This window comes from Galeopterus variegatus, unplaced genomic scaffold (assembly GCF_000696425.1).
Source record: "Galeopterus variegatus unplaced genomic scaffold, G_variegatus-3.0.2 Scaffold2296, whole genome shotgun sequence".
NCBI lineage: Eukaryota > Metazoa > Chordata > Mammalia > Dermoptera > Cynocephalidae > Galeopterus > Galeopterus variegatus.
In genome coordinates this window covers 92,704-112,113 of record NW_007728407.1, presented here as the reverse complement: position 1 = coordinate 112,113, position 19,410 = coordinate 92,704, and the positions used below count along the sequence as shown (strand labels likewise).

Genomic DNA, 19,410 nt, shown 5'->3' with positions numbered 1-19,410 from the left:
AGAAAAAAAAAAAAAAAAAAAAAAAAATAAATTTCCCCACAAACCCACACCCCCCCACACACAAAAAAAAAAACCGGGGGTGGGGGTGGGGAAGAAGATATAACAACTATACTTTTATGAAGTTGTTACAACAAGCAAATGGAAAGGACATTCTTGCGGGGGAGGGGAGAGAGGGAGGAGGGAGGGAGGTGTCAGTGATGGGCCATAATAATCATATACAGTGTATATTGACAAAATAAAAATTTAACAACAACAAAAAAAGAATTAGTGCTACAAAGAAAATCTTATGCAACCTCTCCAGACTGTCCCAATCCAATTAATTTCCCATCTATATTGTGGCTGTTAAGCCTCTAGCCTCCATACAAACCAAGATTTGCCTGACAATAGCTCGTCCAAGTTCAAATATGGCAGATTTTCAGAATTTTTTGGCAAAAGCAAAGCATATGGTCATCATTTCAGGATCTGGTATTAGTGCAGAAAGTGACATTCTGACTTTCAGAGGAGTTGATGGCTATTGTAGAAAGTGGCAAGCTCAGGACCTGGCCGTTCCTCAGGACTTTGCTCACAACCCATCCCAGGTGTGGGAGTTCTATCACTACTAATGGGAGGTCATGCACAGCAAGGAGCCCAATTGCAGACACCTCACCATGGCCAAATGTGAGGCATGGCTGGGCACACAGGGTCAATGTGTCATGGTCATGACCCAGAACATCGACCAGCTGCACTGCAAGGCAGGCCCCAAGAACCTTCTGGAAATCCATGGTAGCTTATTTAAAACTTGGTGTACCTCTTGTGGAGTTGTGGCTGAGAATTACAAGAGTCCAATTTGTCCAGCTTTATCAGGAAAAGGTGCTCCAGAATCTGAAACTCAAGATGCCAGAATCTCAGTTGAAAAACTTTGCCGGTATGAAGAAGCAGCATGCACGGCCTTGCTGTAACCTCACGTTTTATGGTTTGGAGAAAACCTGGATCCTGCCAGTCTGGAGGAGGTTGACAGAAAGCTTTCCCTCTGCAATTTATGTCTAGTGGTAGAAACTTCCTCTGTTGTCTACCCAGCCACCATGTTTGCCCCCCTGTCTGCCAGGAGGGTGCCAGTGACCAAATTTAACGTGGAGACCACCCCAGCCACAAACAGATCCAGAGGACCCTGTGGTAGGACTTTTCCTGAGGCCCTTGCCTGTCATGAAACTGAAACTACTTATGTGTGCTGGAGAAGGAAGAAACTACAGTATATATAAGAACTAGGCAACAAACAGAGGAGAGATGGTCTGATGGGTGGTGAGCTGTATATTGGAAGATCTGAAAATATCTTCTGATTACCTACCTGGCAGGACCTGTTGATAAATGATGGGGCTTGGAAGTGGCAACAGCAAATGTAATTGGAAGTTAGAGACTGTAAAGTGAATGCATGCTGTTTGGTTTGAACTGAAATGTACGATACTTTTGATATGTTTGGCTGGTTAGTGGGAGGACAAAATTTTTATAATTGGATTGTCTAAAAAAAAGTAATTATTCTGATTATATTTTTTGCTGTTTGGGCAAAAATAGAAATTGTGGGGCAAAACCCTAGTACTTAATTCTGATTTTTGTACAAGTTTTGGTGGAAAATAAAACTCTCTATAGTAGGTAATTATTGTAAAAAAAAAATATTAACACTCAAAGCACTAATATATTCTGAAGCAATAATGAGTGTTTATCCTAATAAATTTAGAATTTAAAAAATTTAAATATTAAATTAGTAGTCTGATTATGAAATTTTATTAAAATGAATTTTATTCAAATATTGCTTTATGAAAGGGAAGAAGAGTTTTACAGATTCATCTAGTATTTTTTTATACCTCTTCAAAGGTAACAACTCTGAGAAGTAGACAGAGCTGATATCACTTTCCCTGATTGACAGATTGTATGACTTGCCTAAGGTCATGTGGCTACTTAAAAATTACAAGGATTAAAGGATTATAAGGAGTATACAAAGATATATAAGGATTATAAACTTGTGTTCTGTTCCAGATACTTCCAACTAAATCATATTGCCTTGCTTATTATTTTTTTCTTTCCATAAACTAAGGTCTGTGCCAGAAATGTTTTCCAACATATTTATCCATAGTACTGAGTAAAGAAAAGGGTTATTTAGGCTTTATATTTAACTACTTTTTTCAGAAAGTCTCAAATTGTTTTAAATGCTATATATTTCATCACTTGTGATATTTCACAAATAGAGCAAATGAGCCCCAGAGAGCATAGGCAAGTTGTCCAACATTACATACAAGATACATATGAAATCTTTGACAAAAAAGAAAGGCCTGCTCTTCTATATATGTTCAATACTGTGTGGGAGTGTGCTTATATATGATGATGAATAGAGCTAATTGTTAATAGCTGTGTCTAGGTCCCAGAAGAGTCAGCAAGTTCCTGTACCACTGATGGATAAATATCCAGATCCAGAAATGAGGCTAAGCAGGGAGAAAAGAGTAGCTAATGAAAAAAATATATACATCGGTTGACTTTAAGAGTTGTAGAGACCAAGAAAGACCAACAACTAGGGAATCAGAAGCATTCATTTATATGCCAAAATTTAGCCCAGAGGAAACAAAAATGGGAGTTACTGTTTCATCAGTGGTGGCAAGAGCTGATAGAAAGTTCAGGTCGCGTTGATAGAAGCATGTGGAGGCAAAAAAAGAATTCAGATTTCTGGGTGGGAAGGACTCCAACTAGAAAGAGGCTAAATTCACAGGGTGGAGTAGAGCATTGTTCTAAGCTGAACTTAGATTACTCTAAAGTAACCAGCAGATGTTAAATGATATGATTCTCTCCAGATGACACAAACTTAAGGACAAGTAAATGTATCGGTGACTCTTCCATTCTTATGGTTTACTGGTGATTTTTAAGACTTCTCAAGTGACCATTATAGATTTTATATTGTAGTCTAGATTGCAGATTGTAGATTTTGCTCTCCTAGAGTTATTCTTTTCCACCTTTGAAATATTTGGGTCGTTGTCTTTGTCTTTGCTGCTTATAAAGTTGGAGTAGGGTCTTCAAGTAACTATAGTTATTTTAATTAACTTTAAATTGTCTGGTCTTTATGTGGCCATAGCTAAGTTATTCATCCCAAAAGTATTTTCTTTGAGCTTAAATTTTTCCTTTCTCTCTACCAGGAATGATACATTTATGAAAGAGAGTGTCACCTCTCTCCTGGCATCACACCAAGCATTGCTAATTGATTACATGATTTTGCCACTGGGTCCAAGACAATGATAACAATATAGTACTTATTACATGCCAGGTACTGTTATAAGCACTTTAAAGGTATTAACTAATTTCATCCCTAGATAAACGTATAAGAGGGCTATTTTCATTGTATCTATTTTCTAGATGGGGCAACTAGGGTATAGCAAGGTTAAAAAACTTGACCCTAATCACACAGTTAATAACTTATAGAGCTAGAATTTGAATCCAGGCAGTCTAGCTGCAGATTCTATGTGCTTTACCACTAATGCTATATTATCTGATATTTTCTAACAGAAAAAGCTATGTTCTCAACCCCAAATGTCCACAGGCCTTAGTCTTATAGATTCCACATTTGTCACACTGATACAGAAGAAAGGAAAACAAATGACTAGCATGGTAGCCACACCGAGTCATAGTTCTCACTGGGTTTGCTTCCTGCATGGAGGTGTTGAATAAGGAATTAATCACACGGTCACACAACAGCTAAGTTCAACTGTGGTATACAAACTTGATTGTTTAACCCTGGGACCTAGAATGAGAGTTTGTTACTACTGTATTAACTTCCTGATGTGAAGGCTACCGTGAATGATTCTTCAGAATTTGGTGGCTGCATCTCTTATTGGAGGGTCTGCAGCAAGGAAATTAATAAAGTTGGAGACAATATTTAATAGGCAGGGAAATTAATAAAGTTGGAGACAAAACATGCAATGATTAGTGATTAGACAGGGGCACATAGATTAAGATAGCCTCTTAACAATTAATACGACATTGAATTAGTTTGCTAGAAGCCATGACTTTGGAAAACAGAGATCTGGGTTCTTCTTAGGACAGGGAAGTTTTGATATCTGAGGTCTTAGGGAGGGATAAAGAAAAGGGAAAGCAAAAGGTCAAGACAAGATGCATGTCTGGAGATGCTAGAATGCTAAAATAGTATCAGAGAACACTGTGTAGCTAGGAGCCAAGGTATGTCAAAAATAAAAACACTCAAGAAAGCTAAGTGAAAAAACACCAGACTAGGGCAGTAGTTGAGGTTTGGTTATCATTCCTGGCTCTTCTGCCAGCATTATTACTCTGTACACTGTATTATAAAATATTTTGGTTTCAGAGTTCTTGTTTATTAAATGATGAGTATTTTACTAAATAACCTCTAAAGACTCTTCTTACTGTATCTTTCTATGATTCTATGATTCATAATTCTACTAAAAACTTGAAATTCTCCCTTCTCTGTACTCCATAATACAGTCACCATAAAAGCATTGGATTTTTGCAGCTGCTCAGTTCAAAGAATTGAATTATTACCAAAAAGACCATGTCAGGCCGAGCCCGTGGCACACTCGGGAGAGTGTGGCGCTGGGAGTGCAGCAGTGCTCCCGCTGCGAGTTTGGATCCTATATGGGGATGACTGGTGCGCTCACAGCGCTCACTGGCTGAGCGCGGTGTAGCCGGTCTCAAAAAGGACAAAAAAAAAAAAAAAAAAAAAGACCATGTCACCTGGGAATTTTTTTCTTAACATCCTACCACAGGAATTCAATCTTAGGACCCTTGCCTTTGACTTTTTCCAAGGGACTTAGAAGTCTGCCATTTTGTCAAAGATCATTTATTGAATTCTTACAGTATGTGTGGATACTGGGTTAGGCATTTGGAACAGAAAGATGAGTTGTGGTTTCAAAGGCAATCAGTCTAGTGGGAGAGATAGAAATGTATGCCGTATAGACAATACCATGATAGAGACATGCATAGAATATTATGGGCACAGGGGAAAAGGGTATAGGACTCAACCCTAAAGGGGTGAGAATGAAAGGTTCCCAAGTAGATATTTTACTTTATGTGGTTCTTCAAGCATTCTAAACAAAGAGAAAAGCATGAGCAGATGAACAGAGGTGAGAAGTGGCATTATGGAAAAGGTGGACTTTATTGATTTTGTCCATCCTGTACCCCTTTTTCCTTTCTTTTTTTAGCCATAATGCCAACTGTATGATGGAACCAAGTATATTACACTGCTCCCTTGGCTATAGGGGTGGGCATATGACCCAGACATAGCCAATCTTATATACCATTCCTGAGGCCATTAAAGTTCACCCAAGAAATGGCATATAATCTAAGCCAGATCAGTTGTATTCTTTCTCTACGGTTTTAATATATGAAAATAACAAGTTAAGAACAGTGTCAAAAAATATGAGAACATATATTCTGAAGTGAGATTGCATGGATTCAAATATAAGTTCCACCACTTAGCCGTTATAACTTAGAAAATTGATTGATTGAATGATCAATTATACCTATCCATGGGGCATAGAGCTGACTGTCAGCACCTGTGTCCAAGATGTAACCATCAGATCAATACTATCAGCATGCCTACCACCTCAGATTGCAATTATTCCCCATGTCCCCCACCCAACCTCTCCCCAATCCCCATCCCCCACTCTGACCTCAGCAACTCTAGGTCTGTTCTCTCCCTCTGCAAATCAAACACACCACCATGGTCTTTCTTTCTTTCCTTCTTTCTCTCTTAGTTCCCACTTATGAGTGAGGACATGTGGTATTTTTCCTTCTGTGCCTGGCTTATTTCACTTAATGTAATTTTCTCCAAGCTCATCCATGTTGCTGCAAATGGCAGAATTTCATTACATTTTATGGCTGGGTAGTATTCCATTGCATATATATACCACATTTTCCTTATCCACTCATTTTGGTGGACATTTAGGTTGGTTCTAACTCTCAGCTATTGTAAATAGAGCTGTGATAAACATGGAAGTGCAGGTATAGCTTTGATGTAATGATTTCTGTTTCTTTGGGTATATTCACAGAAGTGGGATTGCTGAATTGTGTGGTAGATCTATCTGTAGTTGTTTGAGAAAACTCTGTACTGTTTTTCACAGTGGCTGTACTAATTTACATCCCATAAACACTGTAGGAGAGTTTCCCTTCCTCTGTATCCATGCCAACATTTGTTATTCTTAGTCATTTTGGTAATAGCCAGTCTAACTGGGGTGAAATAATATCTCAGTGTGGTTTTAATTTGCATTTCTTTCATGATTAGTGACATTGAGCATTTTTTCAAGAACCTGTTGGCCATTTGTATGTCTTCCTTTGAGAAATGTCTATTCAGCTCCTTTGCCCATTTTTTAATTGGGTTATTTGTTTTTTTACTGTGTAGTTGTTTGAGTTCTTTGTATACTCTGGATATTAATCCCTTGTCAGATGTATAGTTTGCAAATATTTTCTCCCATTCTGTAGGGTGTCTTTCTGCTCCATTGATTGCTTCCTTTGCTGTGCAGAAGCTTTTTAGTTTGATATAATCCTATTTATTATTTTTTTTTCTTTTGTTGCTTGTGCTTTCAGGATCTAATGCATAAAGTCTTTGCCCAGTCCTCCTTCCTGAAGTGTTTCCCCTATGTTTTCCTTTAGAGGTTTATAGTTTCAGGTCTTATGTTTAAGTCTTTAATCCATTTTGACTTGCTTTTGGTCTGTGGTGAGAGGAGCAGGTCTAGTTTCATTCTTCTTCATGTGGATGTCCAATTTTCCCAGCACCATTTACTGAAGAGGCAGTCTTTTCCTCAATGTACATTCTTGGTGCCTTTGTCAAAGATCAGTTGGCTGTAAGTATGTGGATTGATTTATGGATTCTCTATTCTGTTCCATTGGTCTGAGTGTTTATTTTTATGCCAGTACCATGCTATTTTGGTTACTATAGCTTTGTAGTATAATTTAAATTCAAGCAGTGTTATGCCCCCCAGCTTTATTTATTTATTCATTTGCTCAGGATTGCTTTGGCTATTTGTGGTCTCTTGTTGTTTCATGTGAATGTTAGCATTGCTTTTTCTATTTCTGTGAAGAATGTCATTGGTATTTTGATGGGGATTGCATTGACTCTGTAGATCACTTTGGGTAGTATGGACATTTTCACAATGTTGATTCTTCCAATCCAAGAGCATGGGCTATCTTTCCATGTTTTTGTGTCTTTAATTTCTTTCAGCAGTGATTTGTAGTTCTTATTGTAGAGATCTTTCGCCTCCTCGGTATTTTATTTTTTGGTTGACTATTATAAATGGGCTTGCATTAGAACTCAGAAAAATTACTCAAACTTTCTGTGCTTCAGTTTCTTCATTTGTAAAATGAAAATAACAATCGTACCTACATCATAGTCTTGCTGTGAGGATTAATGTGTTAGTACATGTAAATCACTTAAAATATTTCCTGGCACATAGTAAGTACTTACTGAATATTTTTGGTATTACTGTTGTACCATATACGCTATTGTCATATTTGTTACACACTACTGATTACTATGGAATTTTTACATTTGGATGGTGGTAGCTTTGGATCACCCCTAGAGGAAGGATTCTCAATATTGGCATTCTTGACATTGTAGGTAGTTGTTTCTTCTGAGCAGTTGTCCTGCGCATTGTAGGATGTTTAGCAGCATTCATGGCCTCTACCCATTAGATGCCAGTAGCATCACCTTAGTTGTGATAACCAAAAATATCTTTAAACATGTTCAAATGTTTTCTGGTAGTCAAAATTGTCTCTGGTTGAGAACCCTAATGTAGCCATTTTACCTTCCATCTGGAGGAAGACCATTTACTCTAGGAAAGAATGAAGTGAAAATGTAAAGAACGACAGAACAAGAGATGGGGAGATTTAGAGAGAATTAGTCCTTAGGGCAACTATGTCTTTAATTCCCATCCCTGAATCCCCTAAATTCTTCTGGTACTTGCAGGGCCCTTCTGATTTTCTTCATCCTTCTATTAAATTCTTTTGTAAATTAGTTTACTTAGGATTCCATCACTTCAACTGGAAGAAACCTGAATATTGATGCATAGAGGTTATCATTACCAGATATATATATTCTGTGTCCCCTCTGGAATGTAAGCATTATGAGAGCAGGGACATTACCTGCCATGTTCACTGCTATATTTCCAGAATTTAGAACAGTGACTGGCATATAAGAGATACTAAGTAAACATTCATGGATGCATCAGGGAAGAAACTACAAGTAGTTGGATGTTGCTAGAGCTAAAAATGTGTGAATATAAGCAAGTTATACATTTTAGGGGCAGTTAAATAGTGTTAGAAGTGCACTAACGGGAATCATCATTCCAGGGGGGGTGAAATAACATGTGAAATATCATAGCCAGGTATTATCATTTTAAGGACTGGTTGCTTAATATTGACCCTCTTTAACAAAACCTATACCCCAAAGCTACTAAAAAAACTACAGGGTCTACCTACTCGCCATCTCCAGGGATGTAAGAAATAAACTTTAGTTGATAAAACCAATGGTGCACAAGGGTACTTCAAAAAAATCATGGAAAAACAGAATTGAAAGATGTTATGAATCTTCCATGAACTTTTTGATGTACCCTTGTACAGGACCCACTTGCTCTTGCAGGAAGGAAGTTTTAGAATACATCAAGGAGTTGGAGGTCTAGGGCCTCTTTGGTCTTATTTATCTCGTTTTATTAAAGCCTTTTGCTCCCTAACTGACTGCAAAGCTCTCTGGTCCTATCATCCCTACCTCATTGTATCCTCCTTAAAATGTGTTTTTAATGCAAAGTGCTAGTTTGTGAATTTCAGTCAGAGAGTGGGATCTCCCAGAGCTATAGAACAGGTTATATAGATTTTTTTTTGTCTCCTTCTTAAGGCACATTTGTACAATATATGGAATTTAACTTAAGTCTTTCTTTCATTGTAACATACCATGTAATAGCCAGGATGTGGGAGAGAGAACATGTAGTTCCCACCTACCTCTCACCACCAGATGCTACTAATATTTAAACAAAACAAAACAAAACAAAACTTGGCATTTGCTGAATTATCCAAATTGTTTTCAACTCATTTGTAACACATAGACATGGACTTAAACAGAAAGATAGGGTAGTTTTAGCTTATCCTAAGTTTGGAAGGGCCACTAAAGAATTTAAAAGAAGTGAGTGACATAGTAAGATTTGAATTTTAGACGTCATTCTTTTGTTTATTTATTTTGTTGTATTTTTTGGCAGCTGGCTGGTACGGGCATCTGACCCCTTGACTTTGGTGTTACCAGCACTGTACTCTCCCAAGTGAGCTAACCAGCCAGCCCTAGATGTCATTCTTGTAACTGTGCAGACAAAGGACCTAAAATGAGGAAGAGACTGAAGGCAGGGAAATTAGTTTAAAAGGTTTTAATCTGGGTGAGAAATAGAACAGGCAGTGGATGCAGGGAGAAGAAGAGGAGACAGATTACAAAAATATACACAGTATTTAGAATAGGCAAGTGATTAATTAGGATGGGGGAGGTAAAGAAGGAAGAATCATACATCATACATGCCTCCTAGGTTTCTGGAATGATGGTGGCACCGAATAAAATAGAGAACACAAAGGAAGTGTAGGAGCTTGGGCTTATTTCCTGATTTTTTTGTTTTGTTTTGTTTTCTCTCCCCTGCTTTCTTATTCTGTCAGCTTTCTTTGATTGCCAAATTCCATTTTAACACTCTGACCTCCCGACTGGCTTCCTTGTAGGTATGGTCAGCATTTACTTTTCAGTTCTCTTCGAGCTATGTGTACTCATAAATCTACTCATAAATCATTTTGACAATAAACAAAATAAAACAATAGCTGGATTTAATCAAAACTTGCTATTAAAAAGAACAACATTGAAATAAAACAATATTGAACTGCAGCAACTTGGTGTTTTATTAGTATCATCAACATTACAGTCAACAAGTATTTGAGTGCCATCTCTGTGCTAAGCATTGTCCTGGGCCCTATGGAAATAAAGACCCAGAGAAGCAGCCTGGTAGAGTGGAGAGTGCTGATTTTGTAGTTAGAACTGGATTATATCTCTCTTCCACAACCTACTGGGTTTGTGACCTTGGGCTAGTAGTTAGCTCCTCAGGGACTCACTCATCTCCATCTGTAAAATGGAGACACTTGCATAATACAGACATCATTCAACTGTCATTTTAAGTGAGATAACAAATCTAAAAGCACAGTAGCTGACATACTGTATGAAGTTGATAAATGTTAGCTGCTGTGGAAATAAAATCATAATTGTGCTCTCAAGAAGCTTATAACCTTTTATATATTTTTTCTATATGAGACCTTTTATATATTTTTTCTATATGAGACTCCCACATCTTTTTTTATTATCAATTCAGAGAACAGAATAGCATTGGATTGTACTCTTATCACAGAGAGGACATAATGATTCAAATGTTAGTATCTCGTAGTCTTAGAACAGCATTCCTTCAAATCTCTGAGTATAATCAAGTACACCATTTAAAGTCTTTTGGGACTTACTTGAATGATCTGAAAAAGAAAATGAAAAAAAAGCAAATTTTTTTACAACGGTAATAAAAAAATGATTTACTACAAACAAGCAGTTAAAATACGTTAATTGGTTGTAATGTACCACCAAGAGTGTGATGGGGTTTGGATGTGAGGAAAAAGACTTTAAAAAGAAGAATCACATGAGGTAATACAAACCCAGTGTAATGAGAGTTTCTGCCAGATTGGGTTATAATGAACTTACTATGTTTTAATAAAGCTGGTAACTGAGTATCTTATTAAATTTCACTAGAATCCATTTCAGGCCATTTTATGGTAGCCCTGTTAAAATCTTTTATAAATTCAGAATTGTGCCAGATATTATGAAAAAGAAAACCTAACTGTATTACTTTACTCCCATCATATAATTTGTTTAAGATATTTGTCAATAGTTAATAAACAATATTCTTTCTCATCTCAATTTTTTGTTATAATAAGTGAGGAAAAATGTTGAAAAATAAAAACATGCATCTAAAATACTTTGCTGTCATGCAATCGGAGGAACTAAATTTTGAATGAAGCATATGTTTTAGTAAAGTTTTAAGTTAAAGAGGTAAAAAACCTTTTAGGCTCAGATTCTCAAAACTCAATGACTGAGAATTTGCAAAGTCCAAATTTATATATTACATGAAAACCTGAGTAAACTCTGCAGAATAACAAATGCCAGTAAAACAGATGGCAATGACTTCTGTGTGGGTTTGTACACGTGATGCCTTTCAACATTCAGCAATAGATTCTTTGACCATCCACATGGAAGGCCAGTGCTTGGCAGTGCTATCCAGTTGGCAAATTCTTTCTTTGTTGTCTACTATTTCTGGTTTTGTACCCTTTCCCAGACTTCCAGCTGCCTCCCCATTTATTGACAGTCAGCAGTTCTGGCTATGCTGCTGTCCTCAAACCTTCTCAGTCGAGAATTTCTCACATCAGAGTAATATATCATTTTCCCAAGGGCATTTTATTTCATAAGTTAATGCTTCAAGAGTCTCTACTGAACACAAAGCAGAAATGTACACTTAGTTCGAGTCTTGGGCAATTTTAATGGAGCATTGGACTTCTGTAAATCCGTATGATCTCCTAATCTGATGTGAAAGAGGTTCAGTTCAGACAGAAAGAGAAAGGGAGAAAACATTTCATCTATTCTTGGTGTTTTGTGGGTAGAAGAAGAGGAAGAAAGGCAGGGGAACAGGTGGTCATAAGTCTGTCCCATCATCCCTCTCTGGGTAAAAGTCCTGGAGGGAGAGGATTATTGGGCAGGAGGCTTCTGTTCTACTTCCTACTTATACTCTGCAAGAAGACAGTTTTACAGCCTGACCCAGCCCCTGCCTAATTACACAAGCTTTGAGAGTCAGAGATGATCAATGGCATCTGAGGCTTAGCAGCTTTCTTTTTTCCCGGAAAAATAGGCCTCATGGGTAAGCTTGACAAGTGGAAAACTTCAGCAGAATATGATTTAAGAGGGGCATTAAATAATGCTATAGTAGTTAAGAAAGTGTGGTACTGGCATAAAGACAGACATATAGACCAGTGGAATAGAATAGACAACTAAAAAAAACACCTCATATATATGGTCATTGATTTTTGACAGGATTACTAAGACCATTCAGTGGAGGACAGATAGTTGAAAGGACAGATAGTTCAATGATGTTGAGAAAACTGGATATGCACATGCAAAGGAATAAAGCTGGACCTTTAAATTATACTGTATACAATAATTAATTCAAAATGGATCAAAAACCTAAATGTAAGAGATAAAATATAACACTCTTAGAAGCAAACATAAGGGAAAATCTTCATGGCATTGGACTTGGCAATGATCTCTTGGGTATGACACCAAAAACACAGGCAACAAAAGGAAAAAAGAAAGGTAAATTGGACTTCATCAAAGTTAAAAATGTGCATGCATCAAAGGACACTATCAAGAGAGTGAAAGGACAACCTATGGAATGAGAGATAATATTTGCAAATCACATATCTGATATGGAATTAACAGGCAAAATATGCAAAGAACTACAACTAGACAACAACAAATAACCCAATACAAAATGGACAAAGAATAATAGATACTTCTCCAGAGAAGATATACAGATGGCCAATAAGCACATGAAAAGATGACGGTCAGTAATCATTAGAGAAATGCAAATCAAAACCACAATAAGATACCATTTCACACCCATTAGGATGTCTGTTATTTTAAAAAACAAAACAAAAGGCACCAGAAATCAGCAGGTATTGGCAAGGATGTGGAAAAATTGGAAACTTTGCGTACTTTGGTGGGAACATAAAATGATGTAACCGCTATGGAAAACAGTATGGCAATTCTTCAAAAAATTAAATGTAGAATTACTATATGATCCAGCAATTCCACTTCTGGATTTACACCCAAAATGATTGAAAGCAGGAATTCAAAATTTATATGTCCACATTACAGCAGCATTATTTACAATAACCGAAGGGTGGAAGCAACCAAAATGTCCATTGACAGACAAACGAATAAACAAAATATGGTATATCCATACAATGGAATATTATTCATCCTTAAAATGAAGTGAAATTCCGACAAATGCTACAATGTGGATGAAACTTGAAAACATTATGTTGAGTGAAATAAGCTAGTCACAGAAAGACAGATACTGTATGATTCCTGTTTTATGAGGTATCTAAAGTAGTTAAATTTATAGAGACAGAAATTAGAATAGTGGTCACCAGGGGCTGGGAGAAGGGGAGAATGGAGAGTTATTGTTTAATCACTACAGAGTTTCAGTTTGAAAAGATAAAAAAGCTTGCAAAAATAGATAGTGGTAATGGTTGCACAACAATGTGAATCTCTTTTATGCCACTGAACTGTACATTTCAAAATAGTTAAAATAAATTTTATGTTATGTGCATTTTACTTCAATAGAAAGAGGGGTATTAAAATAAATCAGTTACATATTACAAATATGTTATTCTTGTTACAAGTGTCCTAGTTACTGTGCTCACTCCCAATGTCAGCTATTCATTGGAACATTCTCTTTAAGTCTGATACCCTCCTGCTTCTCCCTTTACTGTCAACAACAGAGCCTACCTTCTTAGATGCCTTAATGCCATAACTTCATAACATGATTTCCCCTAACACTTGTTCCTCACCTCTACTCCATACCTAAATGTGCATCTATCCTTATATCCTGCTCAGTTTCCCTCCTTCTGATAAAGGCCTTGTTCCCTTTTGCAATACACAACATAAAATCCAGGCATTTACAGACACAAGAAAGATTTCCTGAGTTTATTTTATTCCCAATTAACATACCAAAAGGCAATGGTACTTGATCTAGAACTTTACCTAAGGGAAATCATGGTCAGATAGGAAGAGAAAGGGAAGAGTCTGTTCCTACCAGCTCCAGTGGAAAATGGGAATTAGGAAGGGGGTACGAGAAGCCAGCAGGCAGGGGGATGTTTATCTCCCCTCTCTGGACTGAAGTTTCAGAAAGGAGAAAGGTAATATATTGTGGCAAATCCCACGAGGCAGGGGGGATTCTGTCTTACTTCTTGTTTGGAACACTGAACGATTCTGGAGGGAGAAGGCACTGAGTTTACCTCCTTACTAGAGTCTCCCAGAGCCTCCCTGTGTTGTGAAATGTACACAGTAGTTACTGCTTCCTATGTTGAGTTGTGGAATATAGCTGTAGGTTCTGAATGGGGAGCTTATCTGTGAGAGTTCTGGCAAAGATAAAGTAGCTCTGAATATTAGTCTATTTTGTGTTGCTATACCACAATACCTGAGACTGAGTAATTTATAAAGAAAAGAAATTTATTTCTCACAGTTCTAGAGACTAAGTCCAATATTAAAGTGCTGGTATCTGGTGAGGGCCTTTTTACTGCATCATCCCATGGTGGAAGGTGAGAGAGCTTTTGTAATAAGTCCACTCTTGTGATAACTGACCTCACCCCCTTATAATGACATCAATCCATTCATGAGAGCAGAGTCCTTACAACCTAATCACCTCTTAAAGGTCTCACTTCTCAACACTATTGCATTGGAGATTAAGTTTCCAACACGTGAACACTGAAGACACATTCAAACCATAACACCCTGGATCCCATGGCCACATGATGCTAAGGCTTTTGAGCCTTTATTGTGACAGATATTGTTCTAAGCACTTACACACTTATACTCATTCATGCATCACAGCATTTTCCTGTATTAGTACCATTATAATTATTTCAAAACCCCAAATCTTATACAACTCAGCTTTGAATATCGTGCCTGCACAGTATACTCAAAATACAGCATTAGCAGGGGAATGATGTATAGTCTATTTGAGAAAGTATAATGTTGGCACATTGCAGAGTAAAGCTTTACTGCATTCACCTTATAGTTTGAGTCACTAATGCAGTTCAGTAACTTTGATTTCATTTCCTACTTCACTGGATAATTGAAGGAACCTTGGCTCTTATATCCCAGTTTCAAGTGGTGATCGTATCTTTCAAGTAGGCTTAAATCCTTCACTTGGCTGACTGTCATTATTTTGTTTCAGACTAATTTCCCACTGAGGGAATGTCCATTCTCTTTGAAGACTCATCTATGTATTGTCAGGTGCCAGTGCACTCAATCTTTTGTAATGTTGCAATGTGCCTCTTGTATCTTTGGTAGGGAGTACACTTGCAAAGGGGCCTTACTTCTTAATGTAAATAAGAAAAGGTCTCAACTGTACAGATCACTTTCTTCAATTGTTGGAGAACTATAGACATTCTCTAAATAACATTCCTCACAAAGATTTTACTTAATGTCAATTATGTGAATGATATTTGGAGACTTGCCAGAGCTATTTCTCATTCTTATGTTTATGCTCAAAGACTGAAACCATGAAATATAAAATCTCTCCCTATGTCAAAAAAGACTGCTTCCCCTACCCCCAGTGATTCTGAACAATTACTCTTTGATTCATACTCATATTCTTTCTCTCGCTGATTGCTTATGACACAGATGTTATTCTTGTTTCCCAATTTCAGTGATATGATAGGGTTCCATTACATTCTTTGCCCTTGTTTTCAGAAAACCAGAGAAGTTTACTCAATTGGACATCCCTCTGACTTGGATCCAAAATCACTCCCATCAACATCTGTGTGGTATTTGATAAATTATGTCCCCTTTCCAAATCTGACTTGCATGCATGTACCTTCTTGATCTTTATTATCTTTTTTTCTAAACTTAATCCATTAAGACATGTTGATGCCTTTATATTTTTATGTAACTTCTATTTTGACTTAGCTGCTGTGAAATCATCATTATTAACTAGGTTGTTACTTGATCCCAGTTCCTTGGAACTAGATTTGCATTTGTATTTTTCCCAGAAGTGTTATGGAAACAAACACATTGCTCTTATCTCATTCTTTTATGCTCACGGACAACTTTATCTGTACCTCTATTTTACCATTAACCACAATTTGCCTTGCATTATTTTCATATATAAGTGTCCAGCTAAGTGATTGCCCCATATCTTTCTTATTTTCTAGAGGGTAGGGACCACATATTAATCATTCCCTAGAACCTGGCACAGTGCTGTGAGTATAGAAAGCATTTAATAAAGCGATAGGTGATGCAATTTGGCTGATAATGAGCACATAGTAGTATCTGATTCTTGAAATAGCCATTATTTACCTTTCCCTCTCCCTTGCTTTCTGCTAACACATGTGGTCAAATGCCAGTACTTGCTCTAGACCATGTTTGTTTCGGGGCATGGCTCAAAGCAAGAGGCTTTGCTATTTATTGTTTAGAGTGGGGGAAGTTTGTGGTTCACTGTGTAGTTATCATGAGTGTTTTATTATGATTGTGGTTAATAATAATCATTGTGATAACTAATCCTTTTGTAGCCCTTTGCAATACTGATTATTGAATGCCAATTATGTGCTAGAAACTTTACATATTTTATCACAAATCTTCATAGCAGATATAAGGAAGTTATTATTACCAATAACATTATAAACAATGATAATATTTATTGATACCAAATATTGTGATAAGTGTTTTACAAGCATTTTCTCATTGAACTCTCATAGCAACCCTATTACATTAGAACTACTGACATATTCAGCTTACAGATAACTGAACAGGTTCAGACAGGTTAAGCAACTAGCTCCGTATCACACAGCTAGTAAAATAGACTAGAAGAAGTGGAAAAAAAATTAATGAGTAAAGATATAATAGAATTAAAGTTTAATGAGTTTAATGAAGAACAAATTCTAGGGGCCGGCCCAGTGACGCACTGCTACAGTGCACCGCTTGGGAGTGCGGTGGCGCTCCCGCCGAGGGTTCAGATCCCACATACAGACCGGCCGCTCACTGGCTGAGTGAGGTGCAGCGCAACACCGAGGGTTGCGATCCCGTTGCCGGTCCCGGTCCAGTACGGGCACGACACTGAGGGTTGCGATCCGTTGCCGGTCACGAAAAAAGACAAAAAGGAAAAAAAAAAAAAAAGAACAAATTCTATAAGTTGAAAGGACTTATCATAGACCAGAAAAATAATGAAAACATATTAAAATCTAAATTAGTTTATCTGAAAGTTTAAAATTTTATGAACAAAGGAAGAATTCTAAAAGAATCCAGCATCCCAGCTCCCAAATCAGATTACTTTAAAGGAATAAATATTAGGATGGCCTTTCAGATACCCTCCACATCATCAAATGCTAGAAGACAATGCAACTACCTAACATTTATTATTACTTATTATGTACCAGGCACTGTCCTACATAGTTAACGCTGCCTATTTCATTTAATCTTCACTACAACGTTCTGAAGTTGGTATTATTTTTTATCTTCATTTGAAGTTGAAGAACGAAGCACAATGTTTAGTCATTTCTCAAGTTCACACAGCCAGTAAGTTGCAGAAACAGAACCTCTACCTAGCTGTTTGAATCCCACACCTATCCTCCTACCACTTCAGTGCTCTGCCTAACATGCTTTAACATCTTTGTTCTCAATTGATTAAAGTCGTATCTTATGCTACTTCTTGCTTGGTTTAACGCAACACATGGACTATGTCCTGATATCAAGATTTGGATGTTTGTTTTAACACTTATTCTTCTACCGCATCCCACACCCCATGTCCAAAGTAACCCGAGGTTTAGACTTTAAACCTATTCTTGGTGCTTCCTATTTCATAAGTGAGACAGTAATTCTGAAATCTGACCCTGACAATGATTCAAAAGTCATCATTTATTGTAGCACATTTACTCTTCTGTTTTTCTCATATCTACCTTCACTCTTCCATCTTCTACCTCAGCATAAGGCTCACTAGGCTGTACTTCCTGCCTGAAACACTCTCTGTAACATCCTCCTAATGGACAGGTAGATCTGGTGCCCAAAGAGAGTCTGAATGTTAAATTTGGCTAAAATATTGCTCTGTGTATTACTTTATTGATTGAATGTTATTTCCCCCAACTATTTGTCATACTAAAAATCTCTCTTCTTGACATGAAAGTGTTATCAAAGAACAAGGACTTCAAGAATGGAACTGTGTATTCTTCTAAGGCATTGTTCTTCAGGCTTTTAGGAAACAGAGTAGGCTTAAAAATAAAACAGCTGTGAATAGAAATTATTTGTGTCAATACTTGCTATCTATATTTGCATACATGCCAATTTATAAAACAAACAATTCAAATTCATTTCTAAAAAATTTAATAACTGCCTACTCTAGGCAAAACTGTATTATCCTCTAAAGAAACCTTAATTGTTCCCTACAAAGCAGAATGCTTCTGGAACAAGATAGAACAGGCTCTGAAAGAAAACAGACTTAGTTTGAATATTGACTCCTATGCTTGACACCAGTGTGACCCTGGGCAAAATACATAAAAGTCTATTGTTACACTTCTCACTTTGTAACGGAGATGAAAAAAATATTACTCAAAGCAACATGAATGGGGCCGGCCTGTGGCTCACTCGGGAGAGTGCGGTGCTGATAACACCAAGGCCGCGGGTTCGGATCCTATATAGGGATGGCCGGTTCGCTCACTGGCTGAGCGTGGTGCTGACAACACCAAGCCAAGAGTTAAGATCCCCTTACCGGACATCTTTTAAAAAAAAAAAAAAAAAAGCAAAAAAGCAACATGAATGCAATGAGAAGCCTGAAGGGACAGCACCTCAGCAACTCCTCTATTGGAAGGAGAAAACTGGGTACAGACTTGATTCAAAATCAGCTTCTGTTTTTATTGTAAAGAAAAGGAAATTTCACAAGAAAAATCAGTTGATTCAATTATTTCAAAAGGACACAAAGACATGGGCAGCGTGACAAAAGCTACCGCTAAGTATAGCTTAAACAATAGAAATTAGTAACATCATTTAAATTAACAAGGTGACATTCAAAGTTTAATTTCTGAAATACTAAATTGATCAGACTGTGATCATTATCTAACCCAAAATATAACCTTTCCCCAATGATTTAAGCAAGTTACATTCTTATAATAATTGTCTCTAAAGTTTCCACCAATAAACAGTGTGCCCTTAGCAAACATTTTTTCACATTTTTCCCTACAGCAATTCTTTCAACATCTTTTAACAACAATTAGTATGTTATATAGTCAAAATACGTAATCTCATCCCTAAACAATGATTAGAATTGATTAGATGGGCTTTTGCCATGCTATCTGTGGACTTTTGTCCTCTAAATCAAGGGCTTTTGTCCCATATATGCATTACCTAAAAACCCTATTCTAAAAATCAACTGAGAATCAAGATTTCGAACCTTCTATAGTCTATGAGTTTCAGCTTTCTGATCAAACAAGACTTGGGGATTTTACTACTTAACTCACAATGTGATTGTGCAGATTAAATGAGATAGTGTACACTAAAACACCCAAGAAAGTTCGTGGTACATGCTAGGCATTCAAACAATGTTACCT

General features: G+C 37.0%; 1 pseudogene; it reads left to right on the top strand.

Moving 5' to 3' along the window:
* The first annotated feature begins 286 nt into the window (after positions 1-286).
* On the top strand, positions 287-1,238 carry LOC103597382 (annotated as a pseudogene).
* The last annotated feature ends 18,172 nt before the right edge of the window (positions 1,239-19,410 follow it).